At 44.7% G+C, this 6,000-nt stretch overlaps 1 protein-coding gene across 1 annotated transcript in view; it reads right to left on the bottom strand.

Annotated features, from left to right (window-relative positions):
* The window catches only part of LOC142590617 (eukaryotic translation initiation factor 3 subunit D-like), a 71,228-nt gene continuing 65,228 nt past the window's right edge, over positions 1-6,000 (bottom strand). The window contains exon 13 of the mRNA XM_075702943.1: positions 1-103. The gene's annotated coding sequence lies outside the window, so the exon portion shown is untranslated. The remainder of the gene's footprint in view (positions 104-6,000) is intronic.

Here is a 6,000-nt window from a genome sequence, read left to right as displayed (position 1 = left end):
TGAACAAGTTTTGCCCAAGATAACTTTATTACAACATTTCAAGACATGGCCAAACATGGCAGTTTCGTTTTCTCAAATGGCAAGTCCACCTTCGCTGCAATACCTAAAATGCAAAAGAAAGGGTAGGAACAAAGATTTACTTACAATGAAGACATTAAGCAATTAATAACTATATACAGCTTCCAGAATTAAAACAAGAAAAAAAAAAAAAAGCTTTCTCGCAAATGGGCGTTACATCGGGCATTCTGGCTACTCATTCCACCAAATCAATCCACTTAGGCTACACTGAAATGCAGTTGCATAAAAAAGTAAACGAAAAATATGGGATGTTAAATGGCAGGCATGGCGGCACGCAAACTGAAGTGGCATTGCATTGAGGCCACAGCTCAAACATTGCAGTTGTTTCGGCCCGAAGTTGAATTTAAAGAACGTTTAGTGTCAATATCCTAGCCAATGCGCAAAGGTAGCTACGAAAGCTGGAAACACTTCTCTCACGCTCGCGTTCAAATCCTAAAGTGGTGCATCTTACATGAAAGAAAAATGTACGTATGCGTCAGGTAATTTGAAGCAACGTTAAGTCTAGTACTTTTGTGCCAGAACATATAACGCGTTCATGACATGGAAGGTGTCATAGATCTGAACCTATTTACCACCAAATGAGCAAAGTGACCTGTTTCTGCAGCCACAGTGTACCACTTGCACTCACAACCGAAACATAGCATGCTGCATGCTAGAAGCACAATGGTGCACAATACGTCATTTGACTTAACCGTAACATCTGCAAGTTGTAGCAATATAGGAAGCAGAAAGTGTTACAGGTCATAAACAACTGTATTGCAAAATGCACAGAGCGACACTTATAGACTGCACCCCTCCGTAGCGTTGTGTTCTAAAGTACGAAATGGAGTATATATAGTTGCTTGCAAAGTTTGCACCATTGTGACAGCATGTCAGGTGCTTCTAGCAACGGAAGCGCCTTGACAGGCTTGGCATCACTCAAACAGGGACCACCATTTTTGTATGAAACGTCATGGTGTGAAAAAAAATCACAGTCGAACCCATCTCACGATGACTGTCGACATTAATGTGATTGGCCTTCAAGCACACAACGCAGTGAAAAACCGTATTGCTAGACAGCTATACTTACTACCTTAGCAGGGCAAGTAGGCTAAGCAAAGCGGAGAGCTGGGCGAGTCGGTTCACATTCATGGTGGAAAAAGTGCAATATTAACACAGTAGGCCAAGAATGCTAATAACATCAATACACCCACGCGCCATAGCACCACCACAGACCACAGGTCTACACCGCAACGAACGTTTCACTAAACACGGCCTCCCAACTGCGGTCAGTTTTGTCCTGCCGACACCATCGAATTGCAGTTCAGCATATCTGACTGAGTGAACTATGGCATGATAGCACAGGTGCCTTGTTCAGGCTTTAAACCATTTTTATCACTGCCAGCTAGAAGAGTGCAGTCAGCCAAGCGATTTCCTTTCTTGTTTCACGAGTGAAAATGATGTTTAGGGGACTAGATTGCAGACAGCAGCAGCACACTAGGTTAAGAATGCTAATTGCATTAAAAGCTCTGGAGTCTTTGGAAAACTGTGATGGGACGCGTGCAACAATACTGGAGTAATGAGCAAATGAGACACAACTTGGCTGGAAAGCTTTTTGAGAAAAAAAGATGCATCGACAGCAGTCTTGCCAGCTATTTATAGTACAACTGAAGAAATGGCAATACAGGGGCAGAAGCGGTCAAGGAAGTTTTGGAGCAGCTCTGGGAGCATCAAATTTGGCACATTGGAGCAGGTTTGGAGCTTGAATTGTCTGTTTTGGAGCAGCTTGGTAAAGGTCAATATGAGTGAAATACAGGCATATGAAGTAAAGTGTTCCTTATTTTACTTTGCAGAACACTATTGGATCACGGCAGATCAGTTCTACGGAAGCCTGCAAGGCGAGTAAAATTGATGACAGAGAAAAATTGCCATCCACTCGACTGCAGCACGACGCTACAAAGGGAACCCATACAGGTTTCTCAGAAACCACTATTAAATTACATACCGGATGCGCCAACTAACTGTTGCCAAGAAAAAAATAAACCAGGGATTTCCATGAACAGCGCCCACTCTATGTTGGCAGGCTTGCGTTAATTCTAGTCAAGTTTTTTTTCTTTTTTATTGCGAACAAGCAAGTAATACTTAATGTTAGTGAATTTATTACCTTATTCAATGTAAGGTAGAAGATGAGAAAAGGTTGGGAAAGAAGAAGAGGACGAAGTGAAAATAAACAAGGATAGCTACCTTGTCAAACTGACTTATCTCAGTTTTATTACAAATTTGCAGTAGTTGGCAGGGTAGGAACCTGTGTTATACACCTCATCCCCTTCGTTTTACCGAGGGCCATGTGCCTGGATGTCACCCAAACCTGCGCGGACGGCGACAGGCATGCTAGCATGGCAAGCTTTTTCCACGGAGGACGGTTTGCTGTAACGGGTGAGCACTGATCCCTCGTTCAGAACGCTCACGAAGACGACCTTTTGCTATTGGTCGTATAATATAACCATGCATGATCAGCATGAATGAACAAGGCCAAATATCTAAGAATGCGCAAGACATTTTTCATCGTATAATGGAACTCGAGCAGAGAAACAGTGAACGCCAGCAACAAATACTAGCCTGGCCGAGTTTCTATGAGTACGCGTGTGACCAAAATAGTTGGCAACAAGACCTTGACAAGGTTATGAATATGTGCTTGTACCTATGAGGCATAGTGAAAACCTGGCATGACTTGAGAACCGCAGAAAGAGCGCACCGGCTGTGGGCTCAGTGGAGAGAGTTTTTTTTTTTGTCTTTCTCCGAGAACAAGCTCCAGAGCTGGGCAGCGCTATAGCTTTCAAATATAATTCCGGCCCTCTGGTAGAATATATTTTTTTGAGAAGAGGAGGTTGCTTCATGCTGCTGACTTCACGTTATTGGACTTGCCGCTTGTACCTCTGAATGTTATTAGGACTGCCTAAGAGCATGCAGCATGTTGTCCAACTAAGAACGCCGCATACTGTTGATGACTTGCTTAAAAATATGAAAAATTTATGCACTCTACAACATCAAGAGAGCGTTTCTAACGGCTACACTACTTCATCCAATGAAGATGACAGACTGCAGTGTAGAAATATGACCAAGTTGACATTGGGAGGTCACCCTCTCTCCTCTCAAGAGACCATCTTCCTCACCGACCGTGCTACGCTTGTGTACATTTCTGTGGAAGCAAATGGAAGGGACATCAAGGCTTCAGTAGATAGCGGAGCTTTGATAACAGTTGTAAAGAAGAGCGAAATTCCGGACCTAAGCATTGTGGAACCTTGTCCTGTGATGGTGTATGGTTAGGACGGCAGGAAACAGACGTACAATGAGTGGGCGGAAGTGTTGATCACATGCGAAGGAAAAAGCACCATAACTAAGGCTCTCGTACTCGATGGAGTAAAATATCAGTTGCTCTTGTCTCACCCAGTCATGCAACAGCTACGACTTAACCTCTACTGAAGTGGAGAAGTCACTATTCGGAATGACTGCCAAATGGTTTCACTTGCTGAACTTCAACGGAAGCACACTAAAGCAGCGGATGTTATCAAGCTGTATCCAGAGCTAATGTGGATCAAGGGCTATCCAAAGGCCACATCAAAGTACCGTTTGAACTTCGCGACAAGACTAGTGAAACGCAAAGCTTACAATATGTCGCGAGAGAAGAAACATTGGTTGAAGGAAGAAATATAGGAGATGCTTGATGCCGGTGTAATCTGCCTATCAACCTCTGCCTTTGCTTCTCCGATCACCACTGCTCCAAAGGAGATGGCATCTTTTGTCTCTGTACCGATTACAGGCAGGTCAACAAACAGACCAACTTATTTTCATTTCCAATGCCACTTGTCGACGAAATCATCAACGGAACTGGGGGCTGTAGGATCTTTTCTTGCTTCAACTTGTGTAAATACTGGCAGGTGCCACTGTCAGAGGATACTAAAAAGTTTTCGGCCTTCGCAACACCGTTCGACATATACGAATATAACAGACTACCTTCTGGCTGGAAGAACTCACCCGCACGGTTCCAGATGATGATGAACAATGTCCTAAAGCTATATATCTAAATTTTGTGCAATGTTTACATTGATAACATCATTGTGTATTTGAAGTATAAGCAGGAGCACACTGAATACCTGGCGAAAGTCCTACAAGCACTCAGCAATGCAGATCTGAAGATAAATGAAAAGAAGAGTGATTTCTTTCAGCCGAAGGTCATTTTTCATGGTAGAGTGTTTGAGGGTGCTACCAAAAGCACCAAAAATGAGTCTGTACATAGGATTTCCACACTTACGAAGCCACATGACCTTCATTCGCTGCGAGTTTTTCTTGGACTAGCAGGCCGCTTCAGGGCGTTTATTAAGGATTTTGCAAAGATGACAAAGTGCCTGACTTATCTGACAAAAATGGATGTTTCTTTTATTTGGTCAGATGATTGTGATGTAGTTTATCAAGAACCAGTGCACCGCATCTCATCTGACCCAGTATTAACTCTACCTGACTTCAGCCTGCCGTTCGAGATGAACACAGATGCATCACACTAAGGCACAGGGGCAGTACTGTATCAGAGGGACTGCAGTTCTCCACTACATCGACAACTTCCGAGTCGTTGGGTACTATTCCTGCACGTTTAACTCTTCTCAGCTCAACTACTCTATGACGAAGAAAGAAGCCCTTGCCGTCCTCGTGGCACTGCGACACTTTAGATCGCACATAGATGTGAGAAAATTCAACCTCTATAAGGATCATCAGGCTCTGACCTATCTCCTCAATCAGTCGGAGCCAAGAGGAAAGCTGGTGCACTGGATAAACCACGGGGTTGACGGATGCAGATGCGTTATCTAGACAGGCGATCAAAGTTTTACATGAAGTGCAAAACATGATGAAACTATGTGACTGTCTACAGTTTGCCAACAGAAGGTTCGTGATGCCAGAGGCCCTCATTCCAAAAGCGCTCCACATGTACCATGACACTCCCGGCTCTGGAGGTCATGATGGTTTCTGGCAAACTTATAGTAAGCTTCCGCAGAGGTTCACATGGAAGAATATGAAGAGGGATGTAGGCAACTATGTTCGGCCATGCCACTTGTGCAGGTCAATGAGGCAGTGCATGTGGATTTTGCCAAGTTGAAAAAAAAAGAAGAGCAAAGGTGTGCGGCAAACAGTCATTTCTAGTGGCAATCGACCAATGCACAAGAATAGTAGCTGCATGGCCCGGTAAAGAAGATACATATACAGTAAAACCTCGTTAATTCGAACTCAGTTTATTCGAAATCCCGCGTAATTCGAAGGTTTATGGCGGTCCCAACAGTTTGCATGCAAATTTTGCCGGATAAATTGAACAGCCAGCGTGCCCATATCCGGATAATAAGTCAGTTTAAACCATGGCCTCTGTGATCCGCAACAAAAAAAGTTAGTGTGCCAGTCTTTGAGGCCAGTATAGTTGCCGGAGTGGCAGCCAGGCGACACTTTAAATCAACCTTCTGTTTCCAGCGAACATTGTGCGCAGTTTTGTGGAGTGTAGCGGCGGTAACTGTGAACTGCTGCGCACTGTCAATGGCTCCTTTACTAGATGCCTGCCGCGTTGTCTGGTAAACTCGGTTCCGTGCCCTCTCCCTTTTCTCGTCTCCATGAAAAGGCAACGAGCGCTTCTCATGGCGAACGCCTGCAACTTGCATCACTTGCTGCGGCAGATTACCATGGCATCTGTCACCATCTCGGAGGCCCGTGATAACGCTCGCTACGTTTATAGTCCGATGTTATCGGCGCGCGGGCGAGTGTCGTTCGTGGTCAGTCACGCTACGTCGATTGCGCTGCGTCAGCCGAGATGCCATCCCATGGAGGAAGGAAACTGAGGAGAGGCCCTACCTCCTCCGCGCGTTAGGAGAAAAGTGTGGAAGAAGTGACGTAGTAGGTTCTCCTCTT

This window comes from Dermacentor variabilis, chromosome 8, assembly GCF_050947875.1.
Source record: "Dermacentor variabilis isolate Ectoservices chromosome 8, ASM5094787v1, whole genome shotgun sequence".
Classification (NCBI taxonomy): Eukaryota; Metazoa; Arthropoda; class Arachnida; order Ixodida; family Ixodidae; genus Dermacentor; species Dermacentor variabilis.
This window is presented reverse-complemented; position numbering and strand designations above follow the sequence as displayed.